This window comes from Littorina saxatilis, unplaced genomic scaffold (genome assembly GCF_037325665.1).
Source record: "Littorina saxatilis isolate snail1 unplaced genomic scaffold, US_GU_Lsax_2.0 scaffold_1098, whole genome shotgun sequence".
Classification (NCBI taxonomy): Eukaryota; Metazoa; Mollusca; class Gastropoda; order Littorinimorpha; family Littorinidae; genus Littorina; species Littorina saxatilis.
The window spans coordinates 1-18,824 of NW_027129537.1; the positions used below are offsets into that span (position 1 = coordinate 1).

The 18,824-nt window shown below is 41.9% G+C and overlaps 1 long non-coding RNA gene across 1 annotated transcript; it reads left to right on the forward strand.

Moving 5' to 3' along the window:
* Nucleotides 1-19: 19 nt before the first annotated feature.
* LOC138957777 (uncharacterized) lies at nt 20-12,807 on the forward strand. The gene is made up of 4 exons (XR_011453184.1): nt 20-584; nt 2,343-2,479; nt 4,485-4,595; nt 8,589-12,807. It is a non-coding gene; the product is annotated as an uncharacterized lncRNA (long non-coding RNA).
* Nucleotides 12,808-18,824: the final 6,017 nt, after the last annotated feature.

Sequence of the window (18,824 nt, forward strand, 5' to 3'; positions counted from 1 at the left end):
TATTATAATATATATATATATATATATATATATATACTTTTAAAATGTCTTGGATCTGGGGACATCTGTAAGTGTGAGAGCGTGGATCTGGGAACATTCTGTGGTTATGGGAACATTAGCATGTTCTCATATCCAAGGTAACCTCAAAATGTAATTTTCGTGTTCAGCTTGACCATTGAGGGGTTTTAACTCGTGTTCCCAAAAGCATTTGAGTTCTGACTTGGTTGTCCCCCTTCCCTTGCTACAGATCTCTGCATCGTCAAACAATCTCTTCTGAGCTTTTAGCATTCTTGTGCTTACGACACTAAAAAAAAAAAAAAAATTATCTCTCTCTCTCTTTTTTTTTTTAACATTGCTGTGTAAAATAAAACTGTAAAATAACTATTTTACAGGTTTATTTCACAAGTTTATCTTATATTTTCTGAACATTTGGAAATAATTGCTTTACCTCAGTGAAATATTTATTATTGTTTAGAGCGTAAGCGATAAGCGATCCGGGCCTTTTCAAGAAATCTGAACAATGAACATGGTCGCTGCATGGGATTTTTTTCCCTTTCGTACAATCAGGCACACCACTCGTACAGGTAAGCCTTAGATTTTATGTAGCGCACTTTATAAGAACAGTGTTATATCTATTTATTTGAGTTAGGCATTGAAGATTTGAGAGGGCTTCTTCGCATCGAAGGAGTCTCTTCTGAGTGGGAATTCCGCTGTGAATTGATAGTTCTGGTCAATGGCTGTCTAATCGGCCCTCGAAGGCAATCACTGAAGTGAAGTGCACCGGGAGTGACTATTGCAACGACTGTCGTGTCCAGCGTTGTGTTTGTCAATGAGGTTCTTGAAAGCATTTGTACTGGGAGCCCGTTTAATGTTAGTTGTTAGTTTGTTCCAGTCATTTGTAACTCTATAGCTGAAAGCAAATTTTCTTGTATTGTTATTATCATGTCTTTCTTTTTGTATTTTGTCAGTACTGTTACGTGTTACAACAATGTTAGTCTGCGGTGATTTAAAAAAGAAATCTTTGTTAGTGTCATCAATGTCGTTAAATATTATATACGCTTGTATTAGGTCCCCTCTCTTTCTTCTTGCCTTTAGTGTAGGCAAAGTCAAGTATCTTAGTCTCTCTTCATATGTGTAGTCTTTTATTTCGTAAATCAGTTTAGTAGCTCTTCTTTGGACTCTTGCGATTGATGTTGATTGGCGTACTAGTCTCGGAAACCAGGCAGGATTGCCGTATTCTAGATGAGGTCGTACTAGTGTACACTCCACTCTCTGTTCCAGGAGGCTGTTCTCTGAAAATCCACCAGTACCTAGGAATGGCAGTGACACTGTACTCTAGGACCAACACAGCTAGTGTTTCAAATGTTACCTTTTTGTTTCAGGAGTCCTTGAATATTCTAGTCATTTTTCCCCATTTATTTTAAGTTCATATCATATTTGACAAATAGGTGGCGTGATCTAACCATGTTTACCTGGTTGATTCTGACGGTTGGCAGTTTAAGTTTCTGGCAATTGCCAAAGTTGAACGTTTATTGTCATTAAATGGCAAAATTAATTTGAAGTCACGTTATAACTTATTGTGGAAAATCAGCTCCCTCTCTCTCTCTTTCCCCTCCCACACTCACACACAAACACACACACATGCGTGTGTGCTGACACAAATTTGTGATTTACTTTAAAATTAACAAGGGTGCCGCGGTCAATTGTAGACGGTAAGACCTATTACTTTTTTAAAGCCAGGACATTTGGACCTATTGATTTCTTACGGTCAGGTCCAAATGACCTATTGTCCTCTAACGCTGGCAGCAACACTGATGTAGATGAAATATTCATGAGGACGTCCCTCTGCAATATTATCCCAGCTATCTAAATAGACTGGAAGAACAAAAAGTGATTGCATGGAGACCTGATCAGAAATAGAGGGTTATAACTGACATTTATCTGCAATTAAATTGCTTTAAACTGACGGTTGCCAAATTGGGTTGTGAGTGAAGCGTAGCTCTGGCTTGTCACTCACTTCCACTACACATAAATGCGCGCAAGGATTTAGTTCTTCAAACATTTCTGCTTTCTGTAGCTATGCAGGGTTTGTGGATGTGGAACGTGGGAATATTACAGTTTGGAAGGTGAGGATTCTGATAGACTCGATGCAAATTGTCCGAACTATAGCTATGGCGTGCCCCTTTAATAGCTCATAATGATTAGCCAAATATGGAAAGGCAAAACTAGATTCAAGTAGCTGAAAATTGAAACACGAATGGCGGCTTGATTGAAACTTTACGAAATGGAAATCCTGTGTTTTCCAACACATGAATGTACAAATCAGTGTTTTGGGTCTACAGAACACGACAAATCCCGTCCAAGTCCACTTCAACACAACTTCACAAGCCCATGTCTTCAGAACTTCGCAATTCCATGTGTATACGAGACCACGAAAGTCACACATTGGCTGGATTCATGTCCTGACGACATATCTGTGGTAAGTTTAAAGGCTGTCTCCATGGTAAAAAAAAATACTGAAATAACCATTTGTTTCTCTTTCTTCTTTCAATTTAATGACTTATGCGCTAGAGTTCGTATTCAATATGTTCCAGTGAAGATAATGACTCACTTTTCTAACCCGTATTCTCAAAAGCTCGGGAGAAAACGAAAGAAAATAATGTCCCTCTCCGGAAGTGACGTGTGGCTGGTGGCTTGATTCGGCCTTCCGCCATTTTGACAGAGATGGGAGAGTGAACCACAGCTTCGCGTAACAATCTGAACACGCATGCCGCATCAAGTTGTCAATAGACAACCACTGATGTTGATAAAGTAAGAGATCTGTCTTACATAATTGAGTTTCGGCGCTGTTTGGTTGCAAAGAAATGTGCGCAGTCTATATCACAAGTAGGTTTGGAAAGTGCATTTTCCGATGATATCGACGCAGCTAAGTATCAGGATCAGGAATATTGCGTCGCGGAACCTTTCAGATTATGACGCAATGTTGGCAAGAGAGCGCCTCGCCTAGCCCTACTTAAAACGATTTAAAACCTATCATTTTGGAATTTGTTCTCTTCCATAAAAAGTCTGAAGTCCATTGCTACTAAATTAAATAGCCTCTGGACTTATTTGAAAAATACACCCTTTCCTAATAGTTTTCTTAGTGCTGGCAATCAATAGTACTAGTAATGAGAGGGATGCACGACTCGTACCCTTTGATGACAGTGAGGGGCGACATTTGTATTGTTGTAGGCTATAATACAAATGTCGCCCCTCACTGTCATTAGGGCTAAATGTCACTTTTGTTAACTCCTTCATGATACGAACCCACCTTACTGTCACGGGACGCAGGGGTGGCCACATTTTTGTCAATTCAGCTTTCCCCGGGTATGTAACATGTCATTTTTAACTTACCCGCACAAAAATCAGGTTACCCACAATCTGAATGCAAAAACTCGTCCCCACCCCTACACACAGTCATGGAGTTGCGCTCACGCACACTCCACTGTCGAAATCTAACCAAGGAAATTCGTCCTTCCATTCTGGCAAAAACCTTCTGACACGTTTTGATCTGTCGCAGTGTCGATTCTAGACCGCGCATTCCCGCAAATATGAAAGAAATCCCGCAAAAATAAAATTTGGATGCGCGCCTTTTCACGCAAAGAAATACCAATTCCCGCATTTTCAAACATCTTGTGCATGCGCGATATAATAAATATAATTTCGTCAAACAGCCCAGCGTTGCAGATCGTAAGCGCTTGCAATCTTTTTGAGACAAGTGAGGCCCTGACAAGGATGTTTACATTTACCTATGTTTTCAAAAGTTACATTTTCCCTAAACATCCTTATCAGGGCCTCACTTGTCTCAAAAAGATTCACTTTTTCTCCCACAAGTCTTTGCTTCCCTTTGTGGTCACTTCCTGTTTTACATTCAAAATGGCCACCACGATAAGTGAAAGCGTGGATTTTTTCAAGAATGGAGACCCATGTGCAAATCAGCTTGACGACAAGTTGCCAAGTGAGGCAAAACATCCAAATAAATGGTCTTGGAAGTGGATGAAGGAGTTAGATTCTCAAAAAAGATAATGGAGTTTATGATTAAGAAGTTTCTGTTGTGCATGCAACGATGAAATTACATACACCTGACTTCACTCTTCAGGCAAGAAAGCCATCAGGAACCATACGTTGGTTCTCTCTCTCTCTCTCTCTCTCTCTCTCTCTCTCTCTCTCTCTCTCTCTCTCTCTCTCTCTCTCTCTCTCTCTCTCTCTCTCTCTCTTTGAAGTCTCTCTCTCTCTCTTTGAAGTCTCTCTCTCTCTCTCTCTCTCTCTCTCTCTCTCTCTCTCTCTCTCTTTGAAGTCGTGGGGGCAATGACGGCCTCCGGGATGCCACAGATTCCATCCTCCCCCAGCCTAGAGACTGGGACTTTTTGTTCTTATTTACGATAGAGTGACATAAATCAATAATTAGCAAAGATTCTATAATTTTAAACTAATCTTTGTTTCAGTTGGTCATGGTGATTTGGGCAATGACAACACCGGCATCGTGGGTGATTTGGGCAGCGATGACCCCTCCGTCAAGGATTGCGACGTGACGAGCACACATGCAGAACCGCTTGGTATGTTTATACCGCCACCATCATAAGTGACGGTTTCTGAGACTTCCACTACTCGTGCAGAACTTCTGATTGGAGAAACTCGAGGTCAAAGCTTGTTCCCAAATGTTCTTATTATTATTTCACATTGCTCAACATCCAGTTAGCAACACAGGCTAGATGTTAAGCAACGTGAAATAATAATAACACATTTTGGGACAAACTTTGACCTGTAGTTTCTCCAATCAGAAGCTTCTGCACGAGTAATGGAAGTCGCAGAAACCGCCACAATATTATTTAAATTTTATTTATATATAGATGCTACATGTCGGGTTCATCTACGGGGCTAGTGACAGACCGCCAATGATGTTTTTTGTTGTTTTTTAGTTGGCAGCATGGGGATATCTTGAGAAGGCTCTCCGTAGTCGGCTAGACGTTAAGCAATGCTAATAATAATAATAATAGCACTTGAGCAAAGAGCTAAAACATTTCGAGGTACGGTAGAGTGTTTGACATAAATAATAATAATAATACGAATATTTATAACGCGCACATATCTCCCCAACAGGCGACTCAAGGCGCACATACACTCATTCACACACACGGAGACTTAAAGTCACCAACACACACACACCAGCAACCATTAAAATATGTACAGTTATTCAAGGTGGGATGGACAATGATAATGGACAACAGGAGGGGGGAACATGTACACAGGGAGATAGTGATCAAGGGGGAGGTCGTAGAGAAGGTAGAGCAGTATAGGTATTTGGGGGTGATTATAGACAATAAGTTGACATGGAAACCAAACTCTGATGCCCTTGTGAAGAAACTCCACTCTCGCCTGTACTTTTTGAGAAAACTCAGGTCTTTTAACATCTGCAGACAAGAAATCCTTCAGATGTTTTACACTTCAACGTGCAATAGTGTGTTGTACTTTGGCTCCGTGTGTTGGGGTGGCAACATCAACAAGCAAGACAGGGATAGATTAGATAAATTCATCAGGAAAGCAAGTGGGGTGGTTGGGAGGAAGCAGGACAATTTCACATCAACACATGAACGACGACTGACTGACAAGGTACAGAAGATTTTGGCTGACGACTCGCACCCACTCAGACCGGAATTTGACAGTAGACGGACAGACAGGAGCAACAGATTCAGACAACCAACCGCAAGATCCACACGCTACAGAAATTCGTTCATTCCATCTGCAATTCACATCTTCAATTCTCAGGTGGGGCGGTAGATGCTGGTGTTGTCGCTCTGATGCACGGGGTCAGTGTTCTGTATTGTTTCAGTATTGTTGATTTTGTTTTGCATGATTATATACTCTTATTCTACTCTCTTAGACAATATGTGATAACCGGCAAGGTGCTGACTTTCTTTTGTGCATTGTTGATGGTGAATGCATGTTAATTTATTTTTAATATACTTTCTTATGTGATAACCAATGTGCTATATTTTCTCAGGACAAAGAACAAATGTTTATTTTGAATGTTTTATGTATGTTATTATTACGGACACAAACGCTCAGCAATGTAATTTCTCTTTTAGAGATTAATAAAGTTATTGTATTGTATTGTATTGGGGTGGGCAGTGTAGAATGCATGGATTATGTGGAAAAAAGGAATGTCTTGAGTGCAGATTTGAATGATTCGAGGGACTGTTGTTGACGGAGGGGGAGAGGTAGTGTGTTCCATTGGCTAGGTGCTTGGAAAGAAAATGAGCGTTGACCTGCTGTTTTGAGTTTGGTGTGGGGGATGTTGAGCTTGAGGGAGTCGGCAGATGATCTGAGTGCTCGTGAAGGGACATAGAGAGAGAGAGAGTCGGAGAGATAGGCAGGGGCGAGACCATGGAGGCATTTGTAGGTGAGAGTGTTGATTTTGTATGTGATACGGGCAGGAACGGGCAACCAGTGGAGCTGATTTAGGAGGGGGGTGATATGATCTCCCTTTTTCTTTCGTAAGGCAAGACGGGCAGAGCTATTTTGAATGCGTTGGAGACGAGAGATAGAAGAAGAGGGAAGACCCGCCAAGAGAGAGTTACAATAGTCAAGACGTGAGAGAATGGTGGACGTGACCAGTTTGGCGGTAGCATCTGTGGTGAGGTACTTGCGGATAGTGGCGATGCGGCGGAGTTGGAAGTAGCAGGTGCGAGAGACAGAAGAGATGTGTTGTTTCATGGAAAGGGTGTTGTCTAGAGTGACTCCGAGGTTTTTGACAGCAGAAGACAGAGGGACAGAAGAGTCAGAGAGTTGAAGAGAGTCGGAAGTGGCTTTGGAGAGTTTGGATGTAGTGCCTACTAGGATAGCTTCAGTTTTGTTGCTATTGAGCTGAAGTTTGATTTCTGTCATCCAATTCTGCACGTCAGTGATAGTGTCAGAGATAGAGGAAAGAAGAGATTCAGACTGGTCAGGGGAAGAGCTGTTGTGAAGTTGAGAGTCGTCGGCAAAAGAGTGGTGGAGAACGTTGTGTCGGTCAAGGATGTGGTCAAGAGGTTGAGTGTAGAGAGTAATTAGTACAGGCCCAAGGACTGAGCCCTGAGGGACTCCGCACTCAAGCCTGATGGGGTCAGAGTTCAGTTTGTCAATCGAAACAGTCTGGTAGCGGTCGGTGAAATAAGAAGAGAACCAAGAAAGAGCTGTGCTATGGATACCAAAGGTGTACTGAAGGCGTTGAAGGAGGATGTTGTGGTCGACTGTGTCAAAGGCCGCTGATAGATCAAGTAGAGCGACGGCAGAGATTTCAGCTTGGTCAGTGGCAAGGAGGAGATCAGTAGTGATTTTGAGAAGGGCAGTTTCGGTGGAGTGGTGAGGACGATAGGCAGATTGAAGCGGAGAGAGAAGATTGTTGCAAAGAAGGTGAGAGTTGAGTTGTTTTAGGACGACTCTTTCAAGGAGTTTGGAGATGAAGGAAAGGTTTGAGACAGGGCGGTAGTTGCTGAGAGTGTTTGGGTCGAGCGATGGTTTCTTCAGTAGATGTTTGACAATAGCAGTCTTAAAGGAGTTGGGGACAGTGCCTGTTTGCAGAGAAGTGTTGATGATTTTGAGAATAGAAGGGAGGAGTTCAGGAAGACAGTCAGAGTAGAGTTGTGTGGGAAGAGGGTCAAGGTCACAGGTTTTCAAGGTCATTTCTTTGAGGACTTTCTCCAGGTCAGTGAGAGTGAGAGGCTGAAAGTGTGTGAAGGGAGTGCCTGTAAATGCAGGAGAAGTTTCAGAGTTTTGGTGTGGGATTTTGTCTAGTTTGTCACGGATGGTTTGGATCTTGTTATGGAAGTAATCAGAGAAAGCTTGCGACAGTTTGGAGGGGTCGATGTTGTTGGGCAAGGGAGAAGCAGAAGAGCAGCCAACAAGGTCATTCACTGTGGAGAAGAGTGTTTTGGCAGAGGTTGTTTCACAGATTTTGGTGCTGTAGTGCGATTGTTTGGCGTCTGCGATGAGTGTCTGAGCATGTTCCATTTGCTTGTTGTAAATCTGTCTGTCAACTACCAGCTTTGAGGTTCGCAACTTCCTCTCTGCTCGGCGACGCAACTGTTTTGTATACTTAACTTCAGCTGTGATCGAGGGTGCAGAAGGCCAATCTACGATGAGTTTGGTTTTTGCGGGTGCATGTTCGTCAAGAAGTGTGCTGAGAGTGGAGTCGTAATGACGTACAGGGTCTGAGGATACCGGAGGATCAAGCAGTCGGCGGGCTGCTTCTGCGCGAAATGTGTCAGTGTTAACTTCTTTGAGGTTACGGCGGACTACGCGCTTTTTCTGTTTGGATGGTTTGGCCATCTTAAGAGAGAACAAAACTGCAGAATGATCGGATCTGAGGTAGTCATTCAGCAGGATGTCGTACACCAGGTCAGTGGACTCGTGGGTGACAATCCAGTCAATGATGTGTGTTTTGCGTGTGGGAGCGTCTACATGCTGTTTGAGGTCGTGACAGTCAAGAAGGTCCATCGTCTGTCTTGTGTCGGTGTTATAAATCAACAATAAGCAAAGATTCTATAATTTTAAACTAATCTTTGTTTCAGTTGGTCATGGTGATTTGGGCAATGACAACACCGGCATCGTGGGTGATTTGGGCAATGACGACACTGGCATCGTGGGTGATTTGGGCAATGAAGACACTGGCATCGTGGGTGATTTGGGCAATGACGACACTGGCATCGTGGGTGATTTGGGCAATGACGACACCGGCATCGTGGGTGATTTGGGCAATTCGTGGCTGATTTGGGCAATGACGACACCGGCATCGTGGGTGATTTGGGCAATGACGACACCGGCATCGTGGGTGATTTGGGCAATTCGTGGCTGATTTGGGCAATGACGACACCGGCATCGTGGCTGATTTGGGCAATGACGACACCGGCATCGTGGGTGATTTGGGCAATGACAACACCGGCATCGTGGGTGATTTGGGGAGCGATGACTCCTCCGTCAAGGATTGCGACTACACATGTCGCACACATGCAGAACCGCTTGGTATGTTTATACCGCCACCATCATATGTGACGGTTTCTGCGACTTCCAAAACTCGTGCAGAATCTTCTGATTGGAGAAATTCGAGTTCAAAGTTTGTTTAAAAAAAATATGTTATTTTACATTGCTCAACGTCAAGTTAGCAACATTTTGGTACATACTTTGACCTCTAGTTTCTCCAATCAGACGCTTCTGCGCGAGTAATGGAAGTCGCAGAAACCGCCACAATATTATTTAAATTTTATTTATATATAGATGCTACATGTCGGGTTCTAGTGGACATACTCTTATAATATCTAAATACTTTTGCTACTACTAATAACATGCATTGTTTATTACCTAATTAAAGGCTCCCGCAGTGGGGCACTGCGGTTAAGAAATTAAAGGCCCCTCCTGTTTTTGGAACCGCAGGAGCTTTCTAGTTTGCTGTTAGGTAGATTTTTGGTTCCTCTTTCCTGTCATGCTCTCTTTTTCTTCATGAATTCTTTTCTTTTTTCTGCCTTAATCTTGCTCATTCACCTGTATTTTTTCCAAAAATCTCTTCTCTTGCCGCTTGTCTCGCGATTCATGTATAGTTTAATCTGTTAGTGTTCTGATGTAAGTCCAGCAGTAGATAGGTTAAGCCTATTTTAACATACTGGAAACTGGTAATCTTCCAGTAGGTATTAATTTAGTTTTACTAAAGCCTGCTGGGACACAAGTAATGGGTTAGTGCATTTGTAAACAGGAATCGCTTGACAAGTGGCCCCCTTCATCCCCCCCTTCCTCGTCCTGATATGGCTCTGCGTAGTCGGCTGGACGTTAAGCAAAAAATAAACAAACAAAAAAAAATAATTAAAGGCAGAGGTTGACAAAGCTCATGAAGACAAGCGTAAATTCAAGCTGGTCTCATGCTGAAATACAAACTTTAATAAATGGTTTTGGGCATCTCCTTCAAAAAGGCATGTATCCGTCAGGGAAGATAATTCAAGCCGCAATTAACCAAAATACTTGTCTCAACAATAGAACATGTATGAATGTGCGAACAAAGCTTCAGCACTAAATGAAGACACGGTTTTAAGATGGACTAGCTGAAGTTGTGGGCAAAGACAGCATGTTGTTGCTTTTTGGCGAAAGCTTACTGAAGAAATATGGACCAGCTAGAAAAAATGACATAGCACAGAGATTGAGACAACTTGCTGGCCTGTTGGTGCAATATGTAGAGCAAACCTATTCATTACATCTTACCATATAACAGTGGCACAGGCACGGTTGGCCTAGTGGTAAGGCGTCCGCCCCGTGATCGGGAGGTCGTGGGTTCGAACCCCGGCCAGGTCATACCTAAGACTTTAAAATTGGCAATCTAGTGGCTGCTCCGCCTGGCGTCAGGCATTATGGGGTTAGTGCTAGGACTGGTTGGTCCGGTGTCAGAAGAATGTGACTGGGTGAGACATGAAGCCTGTGCTGCGACTTCTGTCTTGTGTGCTGCGACTTCTGTCTTGTGTGTGGCGCACGTTATATGTCAAACCAGCACCGCCCTGATATGGCCCTTCGTGGTCGGCTGGGCGTTAAGCAAAAAAAACCCACAATATAACAGGGGCTCATTTTGAAATTGAGGTTGTCAAGAGGAATGTAATCGGACATTTTTCAAACTAATCGCACCATCGATGCAAACTGCACGCACTCGCACAAATAAATGAAATCTACACACAGCAACACCGACAGCTTTAAATGATTTTAATGTCATTAAAACGGTTTAAACCCAAATAAAATTGAATGAAATCTCACAGATAAATTTACAATGACTATCTGTCTTGCTTGAAGAAAAGAAAAAAACGAAAAGGGAGTGGAACACGGCAACACACATTCTGAGTCACTCCAGGAGCTTCAACAGAAACACAGGTGACGATCGCGGAATGTTGATGTTGAGAACGTCTGACGCATGCAGTATGCGTGCGGTAGCTATTTTCCGCGAAACCCTGCGGAACCCCGGGGGTACCCCGCGAAACCCCGCTTCGGCTTCCGTAATAAGAAAACATTTTGTACCGGTGTCTTAGAGTTTAATAGCTGACAAGGAAATTGAGTAACAAAATAGCGATAAGTCCGACCCCGAAATGAGACCCTGATGTAATACTATTATTTGCTGGGCTATACAAGTTATGTAGGTATGCATGCATGACCCTGGGTCTTGCTGTATGACTGGGAATTGCAGATATGTTCTTCAAAAGATGATGCCGTGTCTGAAGCATCAATATAAACGCTTATAGCTCACAGCTGAAAAGAACACTTCCTTACTAGTACGAAACCAAATGACAAACTATCAATTTGAATACAACACAGCTTCATAAGAACTGCTCAAACAAGGACCAATAAAAGAGAAAACTGAAGACCGTGGCCTTAATCTTACAAGTTTGAAGTTAAAACAAGTTTTGCAAACAATACATGTGAAAGAATGTTGTTATGCCTGAATATTTAAAAAAATTAGTTAGTGTTCCCAGAAACTTGAAATTTGGCATTGTTGTTTATATGTCGACCTAGTACCCAAATATATATAGACATTCTGGAAAACGTTATTTGTTTAGGAATATGGGGAACGTGGATATGGGGACCTTATTAATATTATGTTTTCACATATATATTTAAATCCTAAACAAATAACGTTTTCCAGAATGTCTATATATATTTGGGTACTAGGTCGACATATAAACCACAGTGCGAAATTTCAACTTTCTGGATGTTCTATGTACCATTGTTAAATATCTAGTTATAAGTTCTTTTTTAGTTATACTTTTAAAACGACAAGACATGAACATGTATGTCCTTTTTTTTAATTTTTTTTTTTATTGTTGTTATGTTTGTTTGTTTGTGTGTGTGTTGATCGATTTAATTTTTTTTTAAAGTTAGTGTTCCCAGAAACTTGTATTATATATATAATAAAAGTTTCTGGGAACACTAACTAATTTTTTTAATATTCAGGCATAACAACATTCTGTCACATGTATTGCTTGCAAAACTTGTTTTAACTTCAAACTTGTAAGATTAAGGCCACGGTCTTCAGTTTTCTCTTTTATTGGTCCTTGTTTGAGCAGTTCTTATGAAGCTAACTCTGACACCAGCCGGTTATTTGGGAACTCGTTTTCAACTGCTTGCAGAAAGTTGAAATTTGTCATTGTGGTTTATATGTCGACTTAGTACCCAAATATAAAAAGACATTCTGGAAAATGTTATTTGTAGGATTTAAATATATATATATGAAAACATAATAAGGTCCCCATATCCACGTTCCCAAAAACCTTGTCTGAATATAATAATATATATAATAAATGTTTCTGGGAACACTAACTTTTTTTTTAATATTCAGGCATAACAACATTCTTTCACATGTTTTGTTTGCAAAACTTGTTTTAACTTCAAACCTGTAAGATTAAGGCCACGGTCTTCAGTTTTCTCTTTTATTGGTCCTTGTTTGAGCAGTTCTTATGAAGCTGTTTTGTATTCAAATTGATAGTTTGTCATTTGGTTTCGTACTAGTAAGGAAGTGTTCTTTTCAGCTGTGAGCTATAAGCGTTTATATTGATGCTTCAGACACGGCATAATCTTTTGAAGAACATATCTGCAATTCCCAGTCATACAGCAAGACAAAAATTGGCTCTTTGCAGTCTGCTGGGCTATACGCGATATGTTATGTATGTATGCATGGCCCTGGGTCTTGCTGTACGACCCTGGGTCTTGCTGTACGACCCTGGGTCTTGCTGTACGGCCCTGGGTCTTGCTGTACGACCCTGGGTCTTGCTGTACGGCCCTGGGTCTTGCTGTACGACCCTGGGTCTTGCTGTACGGCCCTGGGTCTTGCTGTACGGCCCTGGGTCTTGCTGTACGGCCCTGGGTCTTGCTGTACGACCCTGGGTCTTGCTGTACGACCCTGGGTCTTGCTGTACGGCCCTGGGTCTTGCTGTACGGCCCTGGGTCTTGCTGTACGACCCTGGGTCTTGCTGTACGACCCTGGATCTTGCTGTACGACCCTGGGTCTTGCTGTATGACCATGGGTTTTCATGTCACGTACGACATACAAATCACGATGTTCAAAGTTTTGACGAATTGAGTGTGACTACGATTCGTAAAACTTGAAATAGGAAGGTGTTATTGCTGTGTTTGATTGGTCGATCTTTGTTTAATGACAAAACAATTAATAATGCCAAGATTTTTAATGTGTACATAGTTCCTTTTCAGCTTGTGATTTATAACTCGTTGTGACAAGTTAAAGTTTGTGTAAGCCCTTAATAGACTCTTTGCAGTCCGCTGGGCTATACGCATTATGTATGTATGCATGACTCTGGGGATTGCTGTATGACCCTGGATCTTGCTGTATGACCCTCAATCTTGCTGTATGTCCCTCGGTCTTGCTGTATGACCCTCGGTCTTGATCAACAATGATCTGCATTTTTACTCAATATTTTCCACGAAGTACTGGGATCCTTGTATTTCTATCTACTCTGCTTTAATCTTGCTAAGACAATTATGTTGAGACGTCATAAATCAGTACTGGTATATTCTCGGAATTGCGGTCTGGTACCCTGTGATATCGGTTTGAAAAGTAGGGAAGGAGGCGATGTGAAGTGCCTTTAGTCGCTGCTGTCACAGTGGGGAGATTGCTAATTGGAGAAATGATTGCATGCAGAAAACGTGGTGATTATGATCCCACGTGACATTTTTACCGCCTTTCATTGTGTAAAAATAGCTTAAACGACAAAACAATTAATAATGCCAAGATTGTTAATGTGTACATAGTTCCTTTTCAACTTGTGATTTATAACTTGTTGTGACAAGTTAAAGTTTGTGTGGGCCCTTAATAGGCTCTTTGCGGTCTGCTGTAGGACCCTGTGTCTTGCTGTATGACCCTGTGTCTTGCTGTAGGACCCTGTGTCTTTCTGTAGGACCCTGTGTCTTGCTGTATGACCCTGTGTCTTGCTGTATGACCCTGTGTCTTGCTGTATGACACTGTGTCTTGCTGTATGACCCTGTGTTTTGCTGTAGGACCCTGTGTCTTGCTGTAGGACCCTGTGTCTTGCTGTAGGACCCTGTGTCGTAATGTATGACCCTGTGTCTTGCTGTAGGACCCTGTGTCTTGCTGTAGGACCCTGTGTCTTGCTGTATGACCCTGTGTCTTGTTGTATGACCCTGTGTCTTGTTGTAGGACCCTGTGTCTTGCTGTAGGACCCTGTGTCTTGCTGTAGGACCCTGTGTCTTGCTGTAGGACCCTGTGTCTTGCTGTACGACCCTGTGTCTTGCTGTACGACCCTGTGTCTTGCTGTACGACCCTGTGTCTTGCTGTACGACCCTGTGTCTTGCTGTAGGACCCTGTGTCTGGCTGTATGACCCTGTGTCTTGCTGTATGACCCTGTGTCTTGCTGTATGACCCTGTGTCTTGCTGTAGGACCCTGTGTCTTGCTGTACGACCCTGTGTCTTGCTGTACGACCCTGTGTCTTGCTGTAGGACCCTGTGTCTTGCTGTAGGACCCTGGCTCTTGCTGTACGACCCTGTGTCTTGCTGTATGACCCTGTGTCTTGCTGTAGGACCCTGTGTCTTGCTGTACGACCCTATGTCTTGCTGTAGGACCCTGTGTCTTGCTGTAGGACCCTGTGTCTTGCTGTACGACCCTGTGTCTTGCTGTAGGACCCTGTGTCTTGCTGTAGGACCCTGTGTCTTGCTGTACGACCCTGTGTCTTGCTGTACGACCCTGTGTTTTGCTGTACGACCCTGTGTCTTGCTGTAGGACCCTGTGTCTTGCTGTAGGACCCTGGGTCTTGCTGTATGACCCTGTGTCTTGCTGTACGACCCTGGGTCTTGCTGTACGACCCTGGGTCTTGCTGTATGACCCTGGATCTTGCTGTATGACCCTCGGTCTTGCTGTACGACCCTGTGTCTTGCTGTATGACCCTGGGTCTTGCTGTACGACCCTGGGTCTTGCTGTACGACCCTGGGTCTTGCTGTACGACCCTGGGTTTTGCTGTATGATCCTGGGTCTTGCTGTATGACCCTGGGTCTTGCTGTATGATCCTGGGTCTTGCTGTATGACCCTGGATCTTGCTGTATGACCCTGGATCTTGCTTATGACCTTCGGTCTTGCTGTATGACCCTCGGTCTTGCTGTATGACCCTAGGTCTTGATGAACAAGGATCTGCATTTTTACTTAATATTTTCCACGAAGTACTGGGATCCTTGTATTTCTATCTACTCTGCTTTAATCTTGCTAAGACAATTATGTTGAGACGTCATAAATCAGTACTGGTATATTCTCGGAATTGCGGTCTGGTACCCTGTGATGTTGGTTTGAAAAGTAGGGAAGGAGGCGATGTGAAGTGCCTTTAGTCGCTGGTGTCACAGTGGGAAGATTGCTAATCGGAGAAATGATTGCATGCAGAAAACGTGGTGATTATGATCCCACATGACATTTTTACCGCCTTTTGCTGTGTAAAAATAGCTTAAATGACATGTCTTAAAGCTCTGCTTAAACTCGTAGTAAACCTCGGTGTTTACGCAGGTTCCTAGCTAATCGTGTATAAACTTGTCTTGCAAAGAAGCAGAGTAGATAGAGATACAAGGATCACAGTTCTTCGTGGACATTATTTTATCCTCTTTTCTTTTTAAAACCTGGTTTTTACAAACAGGGGAAAGTACCTCATCGTTTCCAGAGCCTCACAATTATATGTCCTTGTAAACATGGTTTATCAGAAGGACTGGTGACATACCTTCATTGGTAATTTTTAGGTTTTTTTAGTTGGCAGCGTGGGGCGTTTTGAGACGGCTCGGTGTAGTCAGCTGGACGTTAAGCAATGTTTAATAATATATAATATGTTGCAAATCGTCACGCTAATGGGATAATTGCCTAACTCACTTTTGCAAGTTTTGAGAAAAAGCGATTTGTTCAGCAGCCTCTGCATTGAACTTTGGGTTCTGTACTTCAGTAGAATGAACTTTAATCCAAATTTCTATTGATCTTGTTTACCATGGGATGCACATGCATAGACAGAAAAGCATGGGTATGCTGTTAAGATAACTGACTTATGAGTTAGGCAATTTTGCTGACATGGCATCAGCAACCGTTTCTCTTTGCAATTTCTTTTCGGAATTTTTACAGATGATTGACACAATTGTTGGCGTTATTATGGAACCGTTGTCTCAAAACTATCTAACTCTGAGTTAGGCAATTATCCTATTAGCGTAATGAAATGTATCATCAGATTTGATTTTGATTAATTTTTTTCCATTGAAATGCTTTTTTGATTTTGAATTTTGTTCCCAGGGTCCGCCCTGGGAGGTGGGGGGGGGGATCTCTTATTTTGGGTTCTTAGTCACCTCATGCGCCCCAATGGGATAAGAACATATATTTAGGTGAGCCTTTATTGTCATTTTTAGTCACCCACCCAAAGGAAAGGGGGGTGACTGTTACTTTTGTCAGCGTCCCTGCCTGTGTCTATCCGTCTACACATACGGTTGGTTGATTTTAGGACCCGTGGTCCTTTTCTTGTTTATTTCTTTTTTTCTGCCTCCCCATTGTTCAGTCACCTGTTTCACTTTTACCATGGACTTTGATTCATGGTGTTTAAGAAATAACGATTTTCGATGTCAAAATAAAAGCTGAGTTGTGATTAATGTTTATTTCAGGTAAGAATTAACTTGGTGCGTAATTACACAACACGAAAAAAGATAAATGCAAGTACAAAATTGGAAATATATTTAGTTTGATAATCTAATTCAATGAAAAGCCTGATTTCTGTACTTTTTTTTCTTGTTCTTGTTTTCTCTACTTGAGCACGTTTTTTTTTCTTTGAGAAGTATGTGTCCTCCGACTACGCATGGCTGTCTGTGTTAAAAGTATGTGTCCTTCGACGACGGTCGGCGAAGAATGTTTTTAGCGACTGTCGGCGAAGGTTAATCATGCTTAGTGACATCATATTTCTTCAAAATCATGTTTTTTGGGTGCGATTATTTTTTTGCAAACATATTACAAGTTAATAATTTTCGGTTCAATGACTATACATAAGACTGTATTATCTTTAATGTTCTTTTTAGTTATCAGTAGATTTAAATGACTGTATTTTATTTTCGGTAACAATCCACCTTTTTGCAAGACGAGGTATGTCTTTTTCTTTAAAACAATAGTTGCTTATGTTATTGTTTGTGTTGTTGATGCTGGACTAATAAACAACAGTATCTGTTTAAAACCTTCATGAACAGTGTGTATTGTGTAAACAGGGAGTGACTGCAAGCGAGTATTGTGCTCTCTCTCTCTCTCTCTCTCGCTCTCTCTCTCGCTCTCGCTCTCGCTCTCGCTCTCTGTGTGTGTGTGTGTGTGTGCTATTTTTTTCCGCAAATATGTTCTTGCTCTCTCTCTCTCTCTCTCTCTCTCTCTCTCTCTCTCTCTCTCTCTCTCTCTCTCTCTCTCTCTCTCTCTCTCTCTCTCTCTCTCTCTCTCTCTCTCTCTCTCTCTCTCTCTCTCTCTCTCCCCCGCTCTCTCGCTCTCGCTCTGTGTGTGTGTGTGTGTGTGTGTGCTATTTTTTTCCGCAAATATGTTCTTCAAAAGATTATGCAGTGTCTGAAGCATCAATATAAACTTTATAAGCTCACAGCTGAAAAGAACACTTCCTTACTAGTACGAAACCAAATGACAAACTATCAATCAATCAATCAATCAATAGAATTTATTTCCAAAATGCAAAAGCACATGATTTTGTTTTAAATGTTGCAGTAAATCATATATCCACGTCCACACTCACATTCACACCCAAATTGTCACAGCATAAGAAACATGGTTAAATACTATTTGCACAACCGACTATCAATTTGAATACAACACAGCTTCATAAGAACTGCTCAAACAAGGACCAATAAAAGAGAAAACTGAAGACTGTGGCCTTAATCTTACAAGTTTGAAGTTAAAAAAAGTTTTGCAAACAATACATGTGAAAGAATGCTGTTATGCCTGAATATTAAAAAAAAAGTTAGTGTTCCCAGAAACTTTTATTATATATATTATATATTCAGACAAGGTTTTTGGGAACGTGGATATGGGGACCTTATTATGTTTTCATATATATATTTAAATCCTACAAATAACATTTTCCAGAATGTCTTTTTGACTCACATGCGAAGCAAAAGTGAGTCTATGTACTCACCCGAGTCGTCCGTCCGTCCGTCCCCCCCCGTCCGGACGTCCGTCCGTCCGTCCGTCCGTCCGGAAAACTTTAACGTTGGATATTTCTTGGACACTATTCAGTCTATCAGTACCAAATTTGGCAAGATGGTGTATGATGACAAGGCCCCAAAAAACATACATAGCATCTTGACCTTGCTTCAAGGTCAAGGTCGCAGGGGCCATAAATGTTGTCTAAAAAACAGCTATTTTTCCCATTTTTCCCATTTTCTCTGAAGTTTTTGAGATTGAATACCTCACCTATATATGATATATAGGGCAAAGTAAGCCCCATCTTTTGATACCAGTTTGGTTTACCTTGCTTCAAGGTCAAGGTCACAGGAGCTCTTCAAAGTTGGATTGTATACATATTTTGAAGTGACCTTGACCCTGAACTATGGAAGATAACTGTTTCAAACTTAAAAATTATGTGGGGCACATGTTATGCTTTCATCATGAGACACATTTGGTCACATATGATCAAGGTCAAGGTCACTTTGACCCTTATGAAATGTGACCAAAATAAGGTAGTGAACCACTAAAAGTGACCATATCTCATGGTAGAAAGAGCCAATAAGCACCATTGTACTTCCTATGTCTTGAATTAACAGCTTT